The sequence below is a fragment of the Danio rerio genome, chromosome 11 (genome assembly GCF_052040795.2).
Source record: "Danio rerio strain M-AB ecotype USA chromosome 11, GRCz13ab, whole genome shotgun sequence".
NCBI classification, from domain to species: Eukaryota; Metazoa; Chordata; class Actinopteri; order Cypriniformes; family Danionidae; genus Danio; species Danio rerio.
In genome coordinates this window covers 38,253,582-38,277,565 of record NC_141031.1, presented here as the reverse complement: position 1 = coordinate 38,277,565, position 23,984 = coordinate 38,253,582, and the positions used below count along the sequence as shown (strand labels likewise).

General features: G+C 35.6%; 2 protein-coding genes across 2 annotated transcripts in view; both read right to left on the bottom strand.

Annotated features, from left to right (window-relative positions):
• Positions 1 to 9,748, bottom strand: part of camkvb (CaM kinase-like vesicle-associated b) — a 76,863-nt gene extending 67,115 nt beyond the window's left edge. Inside the window, 1 exon segment of the mRNA NM_200450.2 lies at positions 9,575 to 9,748. The gene's annotated coding sequence lies outside the window, so the exon portion shown is untranslated.
• Positions 1 to 23,984, bottom strand: part of LOC147841849 (uncharacterized) — a 45,475-nt gene that overhangs the window by 2,298 nt on the left and 19,193 nt on the right. The gene's annotated exons all lie outside the window — the stretch shown is intronic.

The window sequence follows — 23,984 nt, the reverse complement described above, 5'->3', positions numbered from 1 at the left end:
TTGTGTTTTGTTCAACACAGGCTCATTGAGAAAAACTGACCAATAAGTGCTTGTGGGTACATATGCCTGCATTTTGTGTTAAACAAACTCTATGGGGTGGTACCGCTAACTGGCAGTAGTGGAAAGAGTACTGAAAAATCATACTTTAGTAAAAGTACCAATACTTCACTAAAAATGTAGTGCAAGTAGAGTTAAAGTATCTGTTGTAAATATTACTCAAAATATGAGTAAAATCTAGTCATTTCAAAAGTACTCAAGAGTAGTGAGTATTATGCCGTAAAAAAGCTGATGCATTTACATGTGATTTGTGGATGTGTGTAAACGTAACATTCTGTAGTGCATTTAGTCATTGCCCAGCAGGTACACAATGTCATGAGATGTTAATATTAGGTTTGATATAGGTTGTGATGTCAGGTGTCCAAAATTCAATGTTGAGCCAGCATCTAAGGATGACGTTATTTTTATGTTCATTAACAGCGTCAAATGACGTTGAATTTAGGTTGTGTCAGAAAGTGATTAAAGTCTATCCAACATCTTAAACCAATGTCATACTGATGTCGAATACTGACATTTATTCATTTATTCGTGTGGCAACAAAAACAACAACATCTGATAGAAGTCATAGTGGTAACATCCACACAACGTCAAGCTGTGACATCATTAGATGTTGAAATTTGGTTGATTTTAGGTAGGACGTTGGACACTGACGTTGGCCTGACGTTGAGTTATGAAGCCAACCTGATTTTCATTTCCAAACAAAATGCAACGTCCCCACAACGTAAGGTATATTGTCAGTCTGACATCATGTTGACGTCTTGTGCCTGCTGGGTGTTTGAAGCCAATTCGGTCTTCATACAGTAAACATCCGACATTTCCTCATCAGTGATATGCATCTAAACAGTCTCCAGGTCAATGTGTGTAAAGATTTTGGACATTTTCTTGGACACTTTTAATGCTTCCAAACAGTTTGCTGCAATTATAAGTCATCCATGTATTGAGGTAATACATTCTATGTGCCTTCTATGTGCGATTTAAGTGGACAGGAATCACAGAACTGATTTTTCTAATCCCCAGAAACATAAACAAATAAAGTAGTGACTGCAGGTTGAAGGAAAGAAGTGGACTATAAGTACCAATACTGCACTACAAATGTAGTCAAGGTAAAGTAAAAGTACACATTTTTAAAACTACTTAGTAAATTACAATTCCTGAGGAAAAACTACCTAATTACAGTAATTTGAGTATTTGTAATTAGTTACTTTACACCACTGCTAACTGGGAAGGTGGAGCAGCATGAACTGGTAGTTTGGGTCCAGCGAAGGACGGTTGCAGAAGACAGTAGAAGCATCAGGCCGCGATCTCTTTTGCCTTTTTAGTTTGCTTTTGAAAACCCTATTGCAGGTCTTCTCAAACTCAGTCATGGAGGTTTGGTGTGCTTCAGATTTTAGCTCCAACTTGCCTTAACACCGCTGCAAGGATGTTTCTAGAAAGCCTAGTGAGAGCTTGATTAGCTGGCCCAAGTTTGATTGGGGTTGGAGCTAAAATCTGCAGGACACTGGACCTTCAGGACTGAGATTGAGAGCCCAATTGGTTGGGTTTAGGAAAGAGGTGGTAGGTCAATCAAAATTAAGCTGATATACTATGCTTGAGGACAAACTGATTGACATCTCTCAGAGACCGAACGAGAAGGACTGTAATATTGACAGAAATGTGCACAGCGGCCTCTGGTGGATTAACGAGAAATGGCACCAATGAGAAACGTGACCCAATAATAAATTTGAATGCACACAGTGTCCTCTAGTAGATTTCTGAAAATAAAAACTGCAACAAGATGTAGTACAGGGTACATATTTGACAGTTCTAAAAATTGTATTCCTAGGCACATATTTCCAATGATCCTGGGTTGGTTTAATTATAATAAACATGATGTTTAATTAAACTAAATACATTTTAAAGTTCTGTTATAATGCTGCTCTGTGCAGTCTATAGACATGTATTTCATATTTCCACTGATCCTGGATTGGTTTAATTATAATAAAACCAATCCAAGATCATTGGAAATATGAAATACATGTCTATAGACTGCACAGAGCAGCATTATAACAGAAATTTAAAATGTGTTTAGTATAATAAAACATTGCTGCTTCTTCTCAACATAATCACGAGTAGCGGTGAACTGCTGTATAATAAAAGCTCTGCTGCTTCCCTGCCGTTTCGACACATTAAGTTACCTATGTAATAATATAAGGGAAATACTTTTGAAAAGTTAATTTTCTTTGCTTTGCTTAAATTCACCTTTAAAATGTTTCATTACAAGCTGCTCACACACTGGCAGTTTAAATAAAATCAATACATAAACATTCTTCACTTCAGTTCATAAAGAAGCAACTGGAAGCATCTAATCTATATTTAGCATTAGCATGGCTCGTGCACTTTGTTTCAATGACTTTTATGAATTCGACCCAGTGAAGCTTTACACATTACACCCCTCCATTCCCAAAACCATTAGCAGAATACTAATTAATCACCTGATTACTAGGGGGGAAAAGCTAAATAACAGTCAGCTGAGGATCTATGAGTTACTCCTCTCCAAGAGAAGCTAGTTTAACCAAAATCATGTAGTAAGAAAAAATATGACTGCTTCCTCCAGTTTGGCAGGTGGTGTGATATTTTTGAGCTTTGTGTGATTCTATTATTATTATTTTAAGTACCCTCAGCAAATCAATATACTGAGGCGCTATCTTGCAGGAAAGGTCAAAGGATTGCAAACAGTTTCCCAGATGTCAATTACCTATTGACTGAAGTCTTGAACACTAATGGCTTACAAAGAAATACACAAATGAGTGCACAGCTTCCATACATCTGGAAATATTAACAAGCTCTGTGAGAACACACAGTTGTTACAGATTCAAGTTAATGGTATTAAGACTGAAGGGTTAAAATGTAAAATTAATCTTACATAGTTAGACTGCTCTCTGACTTTAACAAATTGAGTAAAGGCTCATTACTAAAAGACTCAGTGACCATACACATGTTCTTACACTCTAAAGAGCAAGGTGCAAAATGTGGACCAATGTGCAGCGAAAAAGGAACACAATGTGTCTGGTTTGTCACACTTTTAAAACTTGAATTTCTTTTAACTTGCAATGCTATACAGCAGAAGGTAGCATGTGTGATTATATAGTTTAGTGCAGTACTAATGCATATTATGAGAGTTTATGTATGGCCCATACAGTAAAGTGGCTTGTGACAGCCACAGTTTTATTAAAAATGAGGTCTAGTAGATTTTAAGATATAAATGTTTAGTTTAAAATACAGTAAACTGTGCCATTTGCCATGTGTATATCATATTAAATATATGATCATGCAGACAATTTCCGCCACCAGTTTAAGCTCCTCATAAACCTTTTTCTCTGTTGCTGCATTAAGGGCACCATGTCGATCAACGTCTTCCGGTAGGATGCTGAGAACTTCCGTTTACAGCTTTTACAATTAGTAAATCTTGATCCGAAAATGTTTGTCAATACGGTTTTGATTTTGAAAGGTGTGTGTTAAAGCCGTTATACTTTTGTCAGATGCAGTTCAAGCGCGAGAGAAAAACGATTTCTTAATTCAGTGTCTGCCGTCAGATCAGATGCTGAAATATAGTGTCAGTGTTCCCGACCTGTCAGCTGTTATACTGTACCAGCAGCTCTTTAATACACACACACATACAATAGATCACTGCATTATAGAGAAAACCATAAAACTGGCATGAAACTTAACAGATATGTAACGAAGCCATGCAATTTCCAAAATATAAAATACATTACTGATAATCTGCTGGCTGATTTCCATGTTGATTCTAAGTTTTATATGTTTGATTTAGTTCGTTGTTTGATTTAGTTCGTATGTTTGATTTTTTTTTCATTTTGTACTGTGTAGTATTTATCACGGTATGTGTTTTCTGTCATTTGCCATTTTAATTTCACTTTGCGCCAGTCTTTTAATGTGTCAAAAATTTGGGTGAATTACATTTGTTTAGGATGGTTATACATTTCTAAAAAAAGAAATCAGACGGTAATAGTATGACTCGCAAAATGCTGTTTTTCATTCCTATTAGATCACTTTTTTTTTTTAAATGATCAGACCAGGAGGTGGCGCTGATCAACAGCAGTATTAGATCAAAGACATTAAAAGCAAGTATCGTTTCGAAGCTGTCTGAATGTGACTGTTTACACGCATCAGCTGCTAACCGGAAGTTCTTAGCTTCCTCCTTATGCAAAGCGTAATGGGTAATTTTACGTTCTAAAAAAAAGGTCTATAGAGTGATGGGATGCTTCAAATTCTAGAGAGATAAAAAAAAAATTGCAATTGAGAGAAATAAAATTGCAAAACATCTAAAATGTACAATATATATATATATATATATATATATATATATATATATATATATATATATATATATATAATTTTTTTTTCTTCTTCTGGAGAAAGTCTTATATAGTTCTATTTAATCTAGAAGCAGTTTACAGTTTTCAAAACCATTTTAAGGTCAAAATTATTAGCCCCTTTTACACAAATTTTGTTTTCGATAGTCTACAGAACAAACCATCATTATACAATAACTTGCCTAATTATCCTAACCTGCCTAGTTAACCTAATTAACCAAGTTATCCTTTAAATGTCACTTTAAGCTGTATAGAAGTGTCTTGATAAATATCTAGTAAAATATTATTTACTGTCATCATGACAAAGATAAAATAAATCAGATATTAGAAAATTATGTTTAGAAATGTGTTGGAAAAATCTCTCTGTTTAATAAAAATTGAGGAAAAAAATAAACGGGGGGAGGGGCGTAATCATTCTAACAAAATTATTTAAGTGCAGAACCAAACACAACCCTTAAATAAAATAAGTTTCCCTTTTACAGGATTTCCAGTACACGCAGTGTAATGACGTTTGTGCAGTCATCATCTTAACAGAAATGCTGTTCTTATATATCTATTATATTTATACTCAATTTTACCTTTAATGAAACATGCTTCTGCCTGCAGTATTAAAAAATAACATTGAATAAGCATATTATATTACAGTATAAGTGCATTTTTAATTTAAAGACATGAAAAACAATGACCCATTAAGCAGAGTTTTTGCATTTTACTGGCTTTTTTAAAAAGAATCCAATACATTAGCAAGAGTCCAATACATTAGCCAATTTCCGGCTGAACAGAGTCATCTTTAGTGCAAGAAACTGCAGAATTCTATATAGCTTCTTATGCATTAAAATTTCTGATCTGACTCGTGCCTGAAATCCATACAAACACACAGTACATTATAATGGTCAAGCAACTGCCTGGTTTAAACCGCAGTCCACTTATTGCCACATTTGTCTGGATCTATTCACTGGAATAGTCATTCAGGCCACAAAACTTACTTAGGAGCTACGGTTTAGTGCATCTGCTCCAACTCCATAGTGGTTAACAGGCGACATGAATCTTGCAGCATTTCCTGATCCCATTTCCCCTTTTCTCCATATCATTTCCGATCCTCTCTCCATCTTTTCTATCAATAAAACTGACAGTATTTCATTTACTTGAAGGCAGTGCTCACAATAAACTCTAGCCATACAAAACCTTCAAATCCTTCACGCATGAATTCCCAGCATCCCCAGTTCAGGACCTTCCAAAAAGTGTGATTATATTTATGTCATGTGTCAAAAGGGAAAATAATATATGATGACTTTGAACCAATAAAAACCAAGAGATTGAGGTAAGTGAGCTCACTCCATCACCAGTGGATTTAATAAATGTACTCGCAGTATGTAAAATACTATTCAACATACAAGCAATCTATTAAAAACAATGCGATCTTCATTAATCATGTCAAAGAATGCTCATGAAGCAGAATGCACTAGCTGAGTGACAAAAGGGGTCAACAGTTTCCCACAAGCATTTACTAAAGAGCACCTGAGACACTAGGTTGGACCCAGATGCTCACTGAAGTGCCTTGAAATGTGCTGCTTTATTCACTTGATTGACATCATTTCCACTGAAACATGATGTTAGGGTGGGTCATACTGTGTGGCTCCTCGTCCAGCATCTGATAGCTTGTGACAATCAGTTTTATTAAAAACAAGGTCTAATATCCAGTTTAAATGTAATCTTCAGGTTAAAAAAGTAACAGTAACTAAAAACACACCCTATCCTCTATGGAGTGGACTATGTAAAACCACTATGTATTGCAAATGTATGAGCATGTAGACCATTTTAGCCACTGTTTTAGCACCTTGTAAAGAGGTCTCAGATTGTAGAGAGAATTTGACTGATGAGAAAACCTGTTTCTAAACCAATTTTTATTTTACATTTTAAAGTTTAAATGAAATTCCAAAACATCAAAATGGTAATTTTTTGTCACTTTGTTTTTTAAGGTATAGTTGTCACTTAATAAACCATTAACTATGACTTTTGCCTCAATAAACTCCAAATTTGCAGCATATCAATAGTTATTAAAATAGTAATTATGTTTCGAAATTGCAATAAGTGCATAATAATATACTTAGTACTAATAAACAGCCAATATACACTCACTGGCCACTTTATTAGGTACCAACTGCTTGTTAACGCAAATTTGCAATCAGCCAATTACATGGCAGCAACTCAATGCATGTAGACATGGTTAAGACAAACTGCTGCAGTTCAAACTGATGCTCAGAATGGGGAAGAAATGTGATTTTAGTGACATTGAATGTGGCATGGTTGTTGGTGCTAGACAGGCTGGTCTGATTATTTCAGAAACTGCTGATCTACTGGGATTTTCACACACAACCTCTAGGGTTTGCGTAGAATTGTTCGAAAAAGAGAAAATCTCCAGTGACTGGCAGTTCTGAGGGAACAAATGCCTTGTTTCTGCCAGAGGTCAGAGGAGAATGGCCAGACTGGTTTGAGCTGATGGAAAGGCGACAGTAACTCAAACTACTCGTTACAACCAAGGTATGCGAAAAAGCATCTCTGAATGCACAACACGTCCAACCTTGAGACAGATGGGCTACAGCAGCAGAAGACCATACCGGGTGCTACTTCTGTCAGCTAAGAACAGGAAACTGAGGCTACAATCTGCATAGGCTCACCAAAATTGGACAATAGAAGATTGGACAAATGTTGCCTGATCTGATGAGTCTCGATTTCTGCTGCGACTTTGGATGGTAGGGTCCAAATTTGGATGTGTAAATCCATCATGCCTCGTTACACAGTGGTGGCGTAATGGTGTGGGGGATATTTTCATGGCACACTTTGAACCCCTTAGTACTAATGGAGGATTGTGTCAATGCTACAGCCTACCTGAGTATACAGCCTACCTGAGTATTGTTGCTGACCATGTCAATCCCATTATGACCACAGTGTACCCATCTTCTGATGACTACTTCCAGCAGAATAATGTGCCCTATCATGAAGCAGGAATAATCTCAAGACTGATTTCTTGAACATGAGTTCACTGTACTCAAATGGCCTCCACAGTCAGCAGATCTAAATCTAATAGAGTACCTTTGGGATGTGGTGGAATGGGAGATTCACATCATGAATGTGCTGCCGACAAATCTGCTATCATATCAATATTATGTCAACATGTCATGCTAATATGTCAATATTTCCAGTATATTGTTGAATCTATGACACAAATGATTAAGACAGTTCTAAAAGCAAAAGGGGGTCCAGCCCGGTACTAGTAAGGCATACCTAATAAATTGGCCAGTGAGTGTATTAATAAAAGGCAGGTAATAAGGGACTAGTTATTAGTGATGATTTTCCCTATACTAAATTGTTTTATCTTAGTTTTTTAAATGGTTTCAAATTTAAAATCTGAATAGTTTTAAATATATATTTAAAGAAGATTTTATTTAGAGTACCAAACTCCAAACCAATTTCCTCTAAATGAAGTTTATTTTCCATTTTTCCAATATAATCTTTTTTTTCACAAGGATCGTTTAGATGAGCTTTAAGAGGTACAATCCAAAACTTGTACAAATCTATTTCATAATACTAATACAAATACTAATAATACATTTTAAAAAACTTAATCAAGTATGAGAAACTTTTGTTATTAATCATGGCCTCTTGCTATATCAATTTTATTTCTTATTAAACTGAAATATGAGCATTCAGCAGAGCAGCTCCTGTTTTGTATGGACAGAAGAAGATGCCTGCAAAAGGTTGTTGTAGCTATCTAGAGGCAGTATGCGCCGTTTTTCAGAGTTCTTACTCTACAGCTCAAGGTCCAGCAGTAAGGAAGAAACTCTGGTGTCAATCACTGAAGTAGTATTGTGAGAGTGCTGCTTTTATTATGGCAGCCACGTTTCAGGACCACGGACAGCAACACTATATGCACAGCCCACACCAAGCACTTAATTTGAGTGCTACAAACTAGAAAGCAACCCACCCCATCAGATTCACAAGACAGTATTGAACCAGTCCTGCGTGGATTGGTTTAGAATATGATACAATTTATACAAGTACACAATGAGTTCTGTTGATTTGGTCATGCAGATAATAATATAATGGATTTGTACATTACTTTTTAAAACAACAAACAATAAGCATTGTACATCACATTATGCAAAGTGAAAATGACAAAAGCAAAATGAATATGCAAACACTATTTATTTTCTATTAGCATAATTATCTAAACACCACAATAATAGGAACATCACGATAATGGCTATTGTGATTTACATATAAATGTCCGCTAAATAAAGGAATTGTTAAACCAACTAATGAACAACCATGATGAATTACTGAACAAATGGTGATGAGAAGACTTTTTTTGCAGTAAAAGGAAAAAAAAATAGGTCTTAACTATGATAATAGGTCTTACACTATGACACACACACACAAAGGATAAAGGACAAGGCTTTATGTAATTGCTAGTTAAAAGTAACACATTAGATTGGGGGTGGGGTAAATTATCATGCAGCACGAGAAAGATGGTGAACTTTTACACTTTATCAGTAGAGATCAAAATATTCTTCTTTAAACAAACGAACCCAAACCAAGCTCCTAATCACAAATACTTTCATTCTCTTATACCTAGGTTCTTTATTATGAATGGATGCGTCTATCATTCGACGGCTCACAGTTTCACACGACTCTCCTGTCAACAAGTAGTCGTAACAAATGCATTTTTGATTAAACTTGATAATTTATCGTAAAGGACATTTTCGCATTGATTATTATGAAACACAAAACTGCTAAGTAAAAACCCACCGTATTACAAATCCTTCCGCAGCAGTGCGTCTTTCATGCAGCAGATCACATCAAACAAATAACGTTACATGAAGACGAATATATATTACTCAAGTTTAACGTCCATTTAATTTGTTTTGGTGTTATTTACCCAGTACGTGTACAATTACAACGTACTGTAATATAAACACACATGTAACCCTAAAGGTGACCAAAACTATGTAACATTTACCATTGTTCTGTGCTTCAAAGTTTTAATTTGTCGAAAGACGCTTTCATTTCCACATATTGTACGTATCAATCCATTTCACTCACTAAAATTGCATTTAGAACACCTTTGCTAATGTAAAACTTACTTTTCCAGTCGTGAACAAGCGTGAAATGTCCTCAAGTTCTCAGTCCAGGAGTCTTCCGGACGAGCTCAACTTCTTGTCGGTGTCCGTTAAGTTTTGACGGTTATTCACTGGATGGTAACGGTCGCAAATTCCGCGGATGCCTTCCCATCTGTTTCGCGCTGGCGGGATTTTTTTCTCAGTAGCGAGAGGATGATGGAGATGAGCGCGCGAACGGGAGAGAGAGAAAGAGAGAGAGCGAGAGAGAGAAATAATGCGCGCTAATCTGACAGGCGTTTGCAGGGGTGTGGCCATCTAATATCATAAGAGCTAACAAGAACATAAAGCGTTATTTTAGTCACTTGTCCTGTTGCTTAAGAGAAAGAATACAGCAGAATGCTTATTTTAATTAGCTGAAAGAAGATGAGAGAAAAATCACACTTTCACAAAAGTGAGTGTCAAAACTGTGCATACAGAGCAGCCACATGACATTAGATTAAAGAAAACAACTAGAGCCTATTTAAAGTAGGCTACTGAAACAAACAACAAAGGTATCGTACTGCCTAAAAATAAGATAACATACAAATTATTTAAAGATAATTATCTTGTATTATCATGAGGACATAAGCTTAAAGTATCCACACCATAACAAAATATATTAATAGGTTAATGTTTGTACCACTGATAATGATCTCAATCCAAAATAATAATCATTATATTTTAACCTTCATTTACTAGTCTATTTGGCCGATTAAATAACAAGCATCCAGACCACCCTAATAACTAATGCTAATAACAAGAACTGAAATAAACACAGTCACTTACCATGCCAAAGCAATAATTTAGCAACAAACCAGATCATATCAGATAATATAATTATTTCGAAAACCACTGAAATATGTACTGTATAATTTATACAGATGCGATGGATGTTTGTGCAGTTATCAAACGACTTGAGATGAATGAATCAATAATAATAAAAAGAGGAGTCATACAAAGCCTGCAGTATTTAAAATATCAGCATAAAACTGCTCTATACAAGTCTAATTTAGAGGAAAAGTAATTTACTTTTAACAACTGATCATGCAGCACAGAAAGGACTTTTACACTTAATTATTAACAGATTAAAGGGATAGTTCACTCTAAAATTTATACTTACATACTATTTCTTCAACCTCAAATGGTTCCAAACCTTTATGATTTTCTTTTTTTCTGCTATATTTAGAAGAACGTTGTCAACTTGCATCACCCAAGAAAATATTGTTGCTGTTTGCTCAAACTACTTCTTTAAAATGAGCTACAACAAAACAATTCTTGAGATTTTTAGGGCATAACTTAAATGTTTTATCTTTAATCCAATGCATTTTTACAGTGACCCATTTATATCAATATTAGTAAAAATAAATACTATGGAAGTCAATGGCCAGTTTACAACTCTCTTTGGAATATCTTTGTTTGTGTTCAACAGAGGAAAGAGACTCAATTAGGTGTTTGTCAAATGAACGGTCAGATAATTCTGGCAGATTATTATCATCATTACGTTTTGTATCTCTTTAAAAAAAGTCACACTTTAAACTAGGCCTGGACGATATGGCAAAAATGCATTATTTTAAATAATAATATTTAAAATAATAGGTTAGTCTAAAACAAAGTAATTATTTTCCATATTGAACAACAATATATTTTTCGATATCAGTCATTAAAGCTTCCACATTTAAAAGGGTACCCCAACAATGAATAAAGCCACAAAAATGAGAGGGTCAATTAAACAGCATATTTTCGCCAAAAATTTGATATAATCACAAACATCACACATTTCAGGGTAAGACAGGTCAGTTGAGAGGTAGCATAGACAAATAGGAAACAAGACACATTGGGGAGGTAAAAATCCCCTCCCAGACTGTCGTTAAGGTAGGGTACTATCAACGCACTTTTAGATTTCCATTGTTGCACATTTCTGCTGTGTGATTGGCTCTTAGATCAATATGGAGCAGGGGTCACCAAACTTGTTCCTGGAGCTCCGGTGTCCTGCAGATTTAAACTCCAACCCTAATCAAACACACCTGAACAAGCTAATCAAGGTCTTACTAGGTATACTTGAAACACACAGGCAGGTGTGTTGAGGGGGGTTGGAACTAAACCCTGCAGGGCACCGGACCTCCCGGAACGAGATTGGTGACCCCTGATATATAGAGTAATAGAGTCCAAAGCTTATCATTGTTATTGACATAACTTGCCATTCGATTTAATATAATTTACCGACCATTTATCCGAAAGTATAGCTGCGAACACACAAGACTCTTAAGAACGCATCATTAATTATGGCTGACAAAATGTTCACAATGTTTAGCCATTACAGGATCAAGATTATACTTCATACACTTTAAAAAAAGCTGGGTTGTATTAACATTGGGTCAAAGAAAAACTAACCCAACCGTTGCATTATTGTTTCCACTTAAATTATATATTTTTTCGAGCCTAACTCTTCTGTTAGTCAATGTTTGACCCCACATTGGGTTAATACAACCCAACATGTGTATAGAAAGAGTCACTTTATGATGTTAGAATAAAGGAAACTGTACTCCTACTCATTTCACTGTTCATTTAAAGGGCATATTGTTTGTAGGATCACAATCAATCATGCAGAGCCATTTCATGCCTCCTCCTCTTCCTCAGCGAAACAGCTGAACAGAAGGGGTCGGACTCAGCCACCATGGGGAATTTGCTGTTGCATGCTACGTTCCTACTTGCGATAGTAGTTTGCCCCTAAGGGTCTCAATGTCGAAAAGAATTAGCTGAAGCATAAGTGTACACTGTCTGCCTGAGTGGCTTCTCATGTTCACCGCAATGTATATAGAGAAAATGTAATGGAAGAAGAAATATGACTGAAGAATGCGTGAGCCTGAACACCTTAAAAATCAAAAGTCTAGCCTGCTCTGACTGAGGAAAGACTTTTCTTTTGGCTGAATATGCATGGACTGCCTCTTCTGTATATTTGGAAGTGGTTTTGACATTATGAAGCAGGTCTTGTATTCCAGAGTGTGCTACAGTATATTGTGAGAAAAGCTTTCTCCATAATGACAGCATCACTAGTATCGACAAATAAACAACCAGCACATATTGACTTTCTGCAGGGGACGTCATCTTCCTCCAGCCTTCAAAAACTGTTAAATCTCACACCGAAATCCACTAGAGACCACACTAATCTGCACAACCTCGCTTTCACTTGGCACTTTTTACTGTTACAGTACTGTGAACTCAAAGCTAGAGCCCTCCATTAAGTTAAAAGGACAGACATTACCTTAATTTGTAATCAAATACAATCATACTCTAAAATGATGATGCAACCTATTATCATTTTAGAGTATGGTTGCATTTGATTACAACCTTAATTTCGACCATAATTTGGCTAAAACATGGGTCAAAGAAACTGTTTGATTAATTAACACAAATTTTATTTTAGGTTGTTGGAGTAGGCATCAAATTTTTTTGTGATTAACTGAATATTTTAATTATGTATTACGGGATTATCACAATATTATTGTAATTCTTTAGCAGGCAACTGAAAAACACTTCATTAACATCAATAATACTTAATAGGTAACCCAAAAATACCTTATTGTATATAAATGTTGAAAGTAGGTAAATGTTTTAAACAAATTAAATTGCAAAAGGATGCTAAAGTACAATAGGTAACACAAAGTCTCATTAGTAAACATTAATTAATGGGTTAAAAACAAAAGCGGCAACCTTCTGCTCTCCCTTAGTGAAGCAAATACGGAAGTAATGGAAACTGCAATTCATCAAAATTCTCCTGGTCCTGGCTCCATAATAGAGCACATTTCTATTAAGCCCACTGTTAAAATGGCCAACTCTACAGCAGAAAAAAAGTGTTTAGTCTGGTATACAAAGAACGATTTTGGTTCCTTCATACATTCATTTTCTTGTCGGCTTAGTCTCTTTATTAATTTGGGGTCGCCACAGCGGAATGAACCACCAAGTTATCCAGCAAGTTTTTTCACGCAGCGGATGCCCTTCCAGCCACAACCCATCTCCGGGAAACATCCACACACACATTCACACACACACTCATACACTACGGACAATTTAGCCTACCCAATTCACCTGTACCACATGTCTTTGGACTGTGGGGGAAACCAGAGCACCCGGAGGAAACCCACGCGAAGGCAGGGAGAACATGCAAACTCCACACAGAAATGCCAACTGAGCCGAGGTTCGAACCAGCGACCTTCTTGCTGTGAGGCGACAGCACTACCTACTCCGCCACTGCCTCGCCCGATTTTGGTCCATATAGCTCATCTGTTTCCTTTATATTGTTATGTTATATTAAGTTTGCATAATTAAGGGTGTGGCCACTTGAGGGACAGCTAAGTCTTGCTGGTCGCCATCACTTCACCTCAGCTGATTCCAGCTGATTAGTCGCTGAACTCAGCATATACATCGTATTTTTGTTTTGTTTTATGTGGCTCGTGGAGAGATCCGCCAACTTATCCAGCATATGTTTTACGCAGCGCATACCCTTCCAGCTGCAATCCATCTCTGGGAAACACACTCATTTAGACTTATACACTAAGGACAATTTAGCCTACCAAATTCACCTGTACCGCATGTCTTTGGACTGCGGGGGAAACCAGAGCACACGGAGGAAACCCACGCAAACGCGGGGAGAACATGCAAACTCCACACAGAAACGCCAACTGACCCAGCCAAGGCTCGAACCAGCATCCTTCTTGCTGTGATGCGACAGCACTACCTAGTGCGCCACCGCGTTGCCCTTCTAAGAGTATACTCTTGTATTTAAAAACTGGCTCTATGATTTCAGCAGTCTTAAAATGCAAGCATACTTTTATAAAAGCCTGAACTTGAAAGTTTTGATGCCAATCTACATTTTTCAGCAACTTCTGCAAAATCAGTGGCTCCTCATTGGTTTTTAGAATGAAACTTGAAAATCAAACCATGACCTCCATAAACAGTACAAAGTCTTGTTGTGGATCCCAGTTGTAAGAGCAACAAATAATAACTTGACTTCCAGTTGATTATTTGGAAACGTGGCAGAAGGTTGATTTTTCTGATGAATCATCTGTTAAACTGCATCCCAATCATCACAAATACTGCAGAAGACCTATTGGAACCCGCATGGACCCAAGATTCTCACAAAAATCAGTCAAGTTTGGTGAAGGAAAAATCATGGTTTCGTGTTACATTCAGTATGGGGGCATGCGAGAGATCTGCAGAATGGATGGCAACATTAACAGCCTGAGTTATCAAGACATTTGTGCTGCCCATTACATTACAAACCACAGAAGAGAGCAAATTCTTCAGCAGAACAGTGCTCCTTATCATACTTCAACCTCCACATCAAAGTTCCTGAAAGCAATGAAGGTCAAAGTGCTTCGCTATTGGCCAGCCCAGTCACAAGATATGAACATTATTGAGCATGTCTTGGGTAAGATGAAGGAATTGAAGATGAAACCAAAGAATCTTGATGAACTCTGGGAGTCCTGCGAGAACGTTTTCTTTGTCATTCCAGATGACTTCATTAATAAGGATTTGAGTCATTGCAGAGATGTGTGGATGCAGTCCTCCAAGCTCATGGGAGTCATACACAATATTCATTCTTTATCCACTGCACCATGACTTTATATTCTATACTGTACATTATTTCTGTTACATTATTTATCTAAGCCAAGTCGGACATTACTGTCCTAAATAAATAATTAAAAATCAAGGCATGATCATATTTTATTTTGTTTAAATAAGCGTAATCCAGAGGCCTTTGCCTTTCATATAAGCCACTTCTAATACCGAATGATCAACTAAAAGTCAAGTTATTATTTGTGGTTCCTAAAACTTAGATTGGTGACAATACTTTTTTTCAGGTAGTGTGGATTGGAACTTAATTTTTGATCTTTATTTCCCTGCCTCTCACACATGTATGTATTGCATACAAACCTGAGATAAAGCACTGGCTGTTTTTGAATATAGGCTAGTGCTCATCTGTGGCATCACAGTGCTCATGCACTGTTAACATCACCACATTACACAAGCCTGTGTTACTATGGTTACAGATTATCACAGGCAAATATGCACAGCATGGATATCATGACTGGTGAAATGGAAGGGGGGACAAAATAAGTGATGCTTTACATCTCCAAAATGTACCGAGATGGCCTTAATCATCTATCGAAATAACATGCAACTGATACTCACCAAAAGCATGCAAGCAAAGTATTTTAAATGCATTAGAGTTATGATCAAATGAAGGAATGCTTTTGCTTTTGAAATTTAGAAGTATTCATGTCATCGTAATGTAAATATGAAAGAATAGCAAAGGTCATACCACAGTTATACTAACAGCAGCACAGAGGATCAAAACAATTTGAATTAGCCAATGAGAAGCTAATTTAAAGGGACACATGACAGAACTGTAGTACAGTAAAGAGAAAATTATCATGCGCTGGTGTGGATGTCAATGTAGTTTTTGTTATAGTTAGAGATGAACAGAGATTATACCATAAAATTTAAATAACTACCTCCCAAGCTAATGTCCAGTGCTCAGCATATATGAGTACACCCCAACAAATCTCTCATTTAAAATAAATATTTCCTATAGGATGCTTTAAGTATTATATTTGTGCATATACAGTGCATCCAGTGTATTGATAGCGCTTCACTTTTTCCACATTTTTTAATGTTAGAGCCTTATTCCAAAATGGATTAAATTTATTTATTTCCTCAAAGTTCTACACAAAAAATACCCCATAATGACAATGCGAAAAAAGATTTTAATTGAAATTGTTGCAAATTTATTACAAATAAAAAAGCTGAAGAATCACATGTACATAAGTATTTACAGCCTTTGCCGTGAAGCTCTAAGTTGAGCTCAGGTACATTTTGTTTCCACTGATCATTCTTGAGATGTTTCAGCAGCTTCATTGGAGCTCAAATTCAGCTGATTGGACATGATTTGAAAAGGCATACACCTGTCTATACAAGGTCCCAGGGTTGACAGTGCATGCCGAAGCACTAACCAAGCATGAAGACAAAGGAATTGTCTATAGACCTTAGAGACAGGGTTGTCTCGAGGCACAAGGCAGAAGAAGGTTACAGAAATATTTCTGCTGCTCTGAAATGAGCACAGTGGCCTCTATCATCCGTAAGTAGAGCTGGCTGGCCATCTAAGCTGAGTGATCGAGGGAGAAGGGTCTTAGTCAGAGAGGCGATCAATAACCCGATGGTCACTCTGTCTGAGCTCCAGTATTCTTCTGTGGAAAGAGGAAAACCTTACAGAAGGACAACCAGGAATCAGGCCTGTATGGTAGAGTGGATAGACGGAAGCCCCTCCTCACCTGGAATTTGCCAAAAGGCATCTGAAGGACTCTCAGACCATATGAAATCAAATTCTAGTTTTAGTCTCATCAGACTTAATAGTCTGATGAGACTAAAACTAAACTCTTTAGAGTGAATGCCAGGTGTTACGTTTGGAGAAAACCAGGCACCACTCATCACATGGTTAATACCATCCCTAAAGTGAAGCATGTTTTTTAGCAGCAGAAACAGGAAGACTAGTCAGGATAGAGGTGAAAATGTATGCAGCAATGTACAGAGACATCCTGAATCAAAAGCTGCTTCAGAGTGCTCTTGACCTCAGACTGGGGCAACGGTTCATCTTACAGCAGGACAATGACCCAAAGCACATCGCCAAAATGTCAATGGAGTGGCTTCACAACAACTAAGTGAATGTCATTGAGTGGCCCAGCCAAAGCCCATACCTAAATCCTATTGAACATCTCTGGAGAGATCAAAAAATGGTTGTACAGTGTCGCTTCCCATCCAACCTGATAAAACCTGAGAGCTACTGCAAAGAGGAATGGGCAAAAATTCCCAAAGACAGGTGTGCCAAGCTTGTGGCATTATATTAAAAATTACTTGAGGCTGTAATTGCTGCTAAAGGTGCATCAACAAAGTGTTGAGCAAAGGCTGTGAACACTTACAGTATGTACATGTGATATTTTAGTTTTTTTATTATTTTTAATAAATTTGCAACAATTTTTTTAAAATTCCACATTGTCATTATCGGGTATTGTGTGTAGAATTTTGAGAAAATAAATTACCTTAATCTATTTTGCAATAAGGCTGTAACATAAAAAATGTGGGAAAAAAAAGTGAAGCGCTATGAATGCTTTCCGGATGCACTGTACATTATTTAAGTCAATACTGAAGCCAAATCTGGAGCTAATCTTACAAAATAACTTACAGTAATGGTTCAAAAATTAGTAGGCCAAATGTATACGTTAGGGGAAAATTTTAAATACAATTTTCAAAAGTAGCAAAAATCAACAGAATTTTGTTGAAATGTTGTAGCTCAAAATTTTTTTTGCAATATTTTGCATGAATTTAATTGTATTATCTTTCCATTTCTAATGATGTTCTGTGACTAAAGTATGATTTTAATAAATAAATCTGTTTAATAAATCTGTTTTGTTCAAATGCACCAATATATAATACCCATATTCACTGAGAAACTGATAAAAATATTTATTTTTAAAATGGGGTGTACTCCTTTTTGCTGAGCACTGTATGTAGTTTGATTGTGTGCATTGTGATTTCAGTCCAACAGTTTTCTCTTATTATTAATCACTGCATATTCAACCTTTGATAAAGCATATAAACACACTCATATTTAACACTTTTCCTATTTATAGCTTTAAAAAAAATCAATCAATTTGCATGTAAATATCAGCAACTAGAATCAAGCATATAAAACTGAATATCAGTGCAGATATCTTTATTATGAATGGGCCTTTGCATTAAAGTCAACTTAAATGAAGCATTATACCATCAAAAAGAGTATTTATGCTGTACTGAGCATGCATGCATCCTGAAGACCTGGACCTCCAGAGATGTGACCCACTGCTCTACAAATCCACATAAGAAGTCCCTCGGCACTCACAATTTATAAAGCATTCAGTAATGATTTTTTTATTTAGGGGCACATCATATATCATATATAGCAATCCAATATGTCAGAAGCTCTTGCAAGAAGAAAAGTGGGATTTAATGTCTACATGCTTATAGCTTAAAAACCGTGTGATATTACGGAAGAACTTTGTGTTTTGTGTTAACTTATCTGGTTGGATTTTTTTCTTATCACAACAAATCTCTCAGCTGGGTCGAATAGTGTGGAGCTTAGATTGAATTGCTACATAAAGTCCACAACAAATCCAAACTGACATTATTCATTTTCTTATTCCCTGTTTTAATATGAATGATTCATTAGAGTGTTGTCAAGCTTGTCTTCTTAAATCAAGATATAATAACTTAGTCCACCTCTGAAACAACTTTCCATGTGGTTGATTTTTTCCATCTAGAAACTAAAGTGGTTATCAGCCTGCTGCTTTGACTTTTTTTTTTTTTGCATTTCAAAGGAGAAAGGGATATTAAAGAGTTTGCAATCATTTCACTGCAGAATGCTTCCACAATTGAGGCAACACTATAAGTGTAAAGTCAAAATTATATTAAAGCCAACCTCTTTTTTTTTAACAGTTTCTCATGAAAATTTCTGGACTTCATCCGAATTGTGTTTTCCATACAACTTTCTGCTAGTCGGGACTATTGTCCAAACATGTCACATACAGTGACAATATTTGAGGAAATAAATTAATTTAATCCATTTTAGATTAAGGCTGTAACAAAAAAAAATGTGGCAAAAGTGAAGCGCTATGAATACTTTGCGGATGCACTGTAGATTTCAACAGAAATATCTTAATATTAAAAAGGAATCATAAGTTTGATCCTATTCATGTCGTAACGAATGTCCTTAAATAATGTAGCCTAGTTGTCAGCAAGCAACAGTGTTTATTGAGATTGACATAAGATTAAAAAAACATTGACATTAAGATAGGAAATATTTTTATAGCAACACTTGAGACTGCTTTGGGAAATAATGCACATCGTAGATGTCACAGGATGACTGGTCATAATAGAATGAGCAGTTTGGCAAACTTATTAACCACGACAAGTCAAGATTTTATCAAGGAAAAAAAATTAGCATAATCTGACATAGTGGGCTGTATTTTAACGATCAAGGCAAAAAGTCCAAAGCGCAGGGCACAAAAGCATAACGGGCATGTCCAAATCCACTTTTGCTATTTTAAGGACGGAAAATCCACTTTGCGCAGCGGTGCATGGTCAAACAGGGTTGAGCTTATTCTCTTAATGAGTTGTAGGTGTGTTTTGAGAATTAGCCAATCAGAGTTTATCTCCCATTCCCTTTAAGAGTCAGTTGTGTCGCGACATATCGCATTTGCTATTTACATGACGGACTGTGTAAGTGGAAAAACTGAACGTTTCACTTGCAAGTAAACCGTTAAACAGAGCATCTACAGAGCAAGAATGAGAGATGAGCCTCATCATTCTTTACTTTCACTTTCACTCTCTTCCATAGAGTAGGAAACGTGTTGTACACACAGACATCCATTAGCCTACATAATTAATTTCGTTTGTTAAGCACAAATATTTGTTTCAAAACTATTTCTAAATTCAGTTCTAATTTCCAGCAAACGAATAAATGAACAATAATAACAAAATGTGTTCAAACAACTGAGATATACCCAAATACACATGCTATGCCCCATATGGTCTAAAACCTGACAGGTGGGCAAATCTAAGCTTGTTTTAATAAAACAAATATAAATATGCATATAATAAATATTACTACTAATAATAACATTATACAAAAGCAAGTTTTATAAAGTTTTATAAAATAAATTTTTAATATTTTATTCATTTGTAAAGATATTTGCGTATTGCTGTACATCCTGTGTGTTTTAAGCATTGTTTAAGCGAGGCGAACAACTAACGCGCTCCGCGCTAGATTTAAGATTTCTTCTTAGCTGGTTTATTAAGCGGTCTATTTTAGATCCTCAAAATAGCAACGCACCAGCAATGTGCCTTAACACACCTTCTTTTTAGACCAGAATGCCTATGAGGCGTTTTGAGCAGAAACATCCAGGGACACCTGATATTTTCAAAAATGTATTAAATCCACTAATCTATTGCTATCAGCATGTCCACACCATGTGGAAGAGCAGTTGCAGTGGCTGAACAGAGATTGTTTTTTTTTTGAATCCTTAAAAAAAATCCTGAGGAAAGCAAGTGGAAAATGCTGCCTCGGGGAGCTGCTCTGCTGTCCCATGTGCACAGCTCTTAAGCTATATTTCATGTATGTACTCAGTATCTGTGTAATGACACAGACCATGTGTCAATTTGATAGCATTCCCCGGAGACTGCTGTATGAAAACATGCCCCACTATGGATCGAGAAGCTATAACACCACTGTGAGATTAGTAGTTCATCCATTATGGTTTAATGTTGTGATAATGTGCGAAAGAACTTAATGAATGCAAGAGAGTGAAACTAACCAGATCCTACTGGAAAGCAGTACGCTTAAGGAAAATGTGAAATATCTGTTGAGCCAACGTATAAAATATAAATGAAGCTTACAGCAAATGCTAGACTGCCCAGATAGAAATTATTCCTTTATTGTGTCATCCAGCGTTTTTGTAAATAAGTCCAAAGGCCCTTTCACATGATTTGCATCAGCATTCTCGTACTGGAAAAAACATGTGGATCTAAAAACGCATTTGATGTGGGAACATATAAAGTAATTGCTTTTATTCAAGTTGAAAGAAATCTAAATTAAAAATCACTGTAAGAGCCTCGTGTTATGATTTTTTATAGTACAGATGTAGATGCAAATAATGAATAGGAGTGTCAAGTAATCCTGAAATATTTCCAAAAACACTTTAAATTAATCTTCCAATAATGATGTAATTTTCAGCAACTTTTTAAATAAGTAAGCTTTAAGCAATGCAGCTTTTTTTTCACAATGTCACCAGTTAATTTGATATAAACTCAATATTTTAAAATATACCAAACACAAATCATTGAAAGAAACAGATAGTATCACTAAGATACTATTTTACTTTTTATACATTTTATTTTCAGCTTCATTTTCAGTTTTAAGTTCAGGTTGTATCATTTTGTTTATCATTGTAAAATGTCTATACTGCATTAATTTTTTTTTAAACATCAAGTTAAATCTAATGAAACAAAAAATACAGCGGGAAAATGAGTATGGAACACGTCATGTTTTTTTTTTCCTAGAGATAATATTTCTAAAGGAGCTGTTGACATGGAGTTTGACCAGATTTTGGTATCCATTTAATATCCATTACAATGACTTGCCTTACAGGGACTTTGGCGCAACTCAGTAGCCTCTGTTTATTAACATTCAAATTATAGCAAACATATCCTCACAAATAATGTTTCATTTAATGTAACATACAGTTTTGTTCCCTTTGTTTGTATTGCTTTTCTCTTTTTACAACAATTAATCAAATACTTGTTGTAAAAATACTTATAAAATCTACTCTCTTATTATCAACACCCCCCCCCCCATATCTATTTAACAGAGAGAAGATATTTTCAACACAGTTCTAAACATAATATTTTTATTAATTAATTTCTAATAACTGATTTATTTTTTCTTTGTCTTCATGACAGTAAATAATATTTTAATAATATTTTACTAGATATTTTTCAAGACGCTTCTATACTGCTTAAATAGACATTTAAAGGCTTAACTAGGTTAATTGGCTTAACTAGACAGGTTAGGGTAATTACGCAAGTTGTTAAAAATTAAAATATAGCCTAAAGGGGCTAATCATTTTTACCTTAAAATGTTTTTTTTTTATTATTATTAAAACTGCTTTTATTCTAGCTAAAATAAAACAAATAAGACTTTCTCCAGAAGAAAAAATATTATCAGATATGCTGTGAAAATTTCCTTGCTCTGCTAAACATAATTTGGGAAATATAAAAAAAATAAATAAATAAAAAATCAAAGGGGGGCTAAAGATTCTGGCTTCAACTGTATAAATATTATACTTATACACAAAATACACTTAAAATTCTTTGTCAAACATCTTTTTTCACTTTTCTTTCTCTGTAAACCCCTCTATATATAACCATTCACCATAAAACTACTAAACTCACAGAACATTCATGCGTCTGTTATTTGTATAATTTAAATTGTAACAGTTACACTTGACACCAATTACCGATGTACATAAACTTTATACATTAACAATTACATAACCAATACACACAAATAATGAGTCATTTTCTGTTCAATTATCACATTCTGAGATAAATACATATTATTCACTGGAGAGTCAGTTATGACAAACGTAACTCAGACTGGCATTTACCCGGTACTTTCATCTGAACTACTCTACTCAATTAATTATTGTAAATAAGCTATTCACTTTAAAACATATTGGAAATGTGTACTCATATGTTTTTTTTTTTAATTTATTTATTTTTTTACATTAATTATATCAAACATATTCACTTTTTATGAAACATACCTGAACTATCAGGAGAAAAAAATGCCCCTTTCACACATTCAGACCTTTCTGGAAAATTACCGGCAGTTCTCCGGAAAGGTGTGTATGTGTGAACAGGCCCTTTTTCGAAATGCCACGTCGGCGCAATAGCCTAGTGGTTAGCGCGTCGACATATGGTGCAGTAGCACGTCAGGGCATCCCGATATCGAATCCTGGCTCAAGGACATTTCCCTACCCCTCTCTCTCTCCAACTTGGCTTACTGTCTTAATACTGTCCCATCTAATAAAGGCAAAAAAGGGCAAAAATAAATCTTAAAAAAAAGAAAATACCAGTAAATTCGTTCTGGCTATTTTCCAGAAAGAGAAGTCACACGTGCTGACATAAGATGCCTGCTTTAGCCAATCAGAACAATCAGACTCATTCCCCTCTGCGCGGTTTATGAATAAAAGAATAAAAGGCTTTGAATATTTTTCCAGACACATTTATCTGCTGGATGTTAGTCAGATAACGTTTATATGTTCATCTTCTCTTTTCGGAAAATCGGCGGAATGAATCTACCTCTGTTTTCAAAAAGGGCCTGTTCACACATACAGTGAATTTTCTGGAAAGGTCTGTATGTGTGAAAGGGGGTATTGTCATGCTGAAATGTCCACTTTGGTTTCATCTTCATCATCCTGCTAACGTAGATGTTGGACAGAAGCAGCTAATATTCATTTAAAAAGGGTGAAGAACTACTAGGAGATTTCAGCTGCAGTCTGGGCTTTTACTGCCTTTCCTCATCTTCCTTTCATCATGTGTTCAATACTTTTTCCCTGCATCAAATTCATTTTATTACACATAACTTCATTTGTAAACAAATCAGATTTGTTTTCTTTGCATATTTGGATTACTTTGGTTACCAACATCAGGGGAAATTTCAAGTCAACAGCACCTTTAGAAAAATATTTTCTGAGAAAAAAGTTAAAAAGACTAGCAAAAAGAAAAAAAAAAACAATGTAAA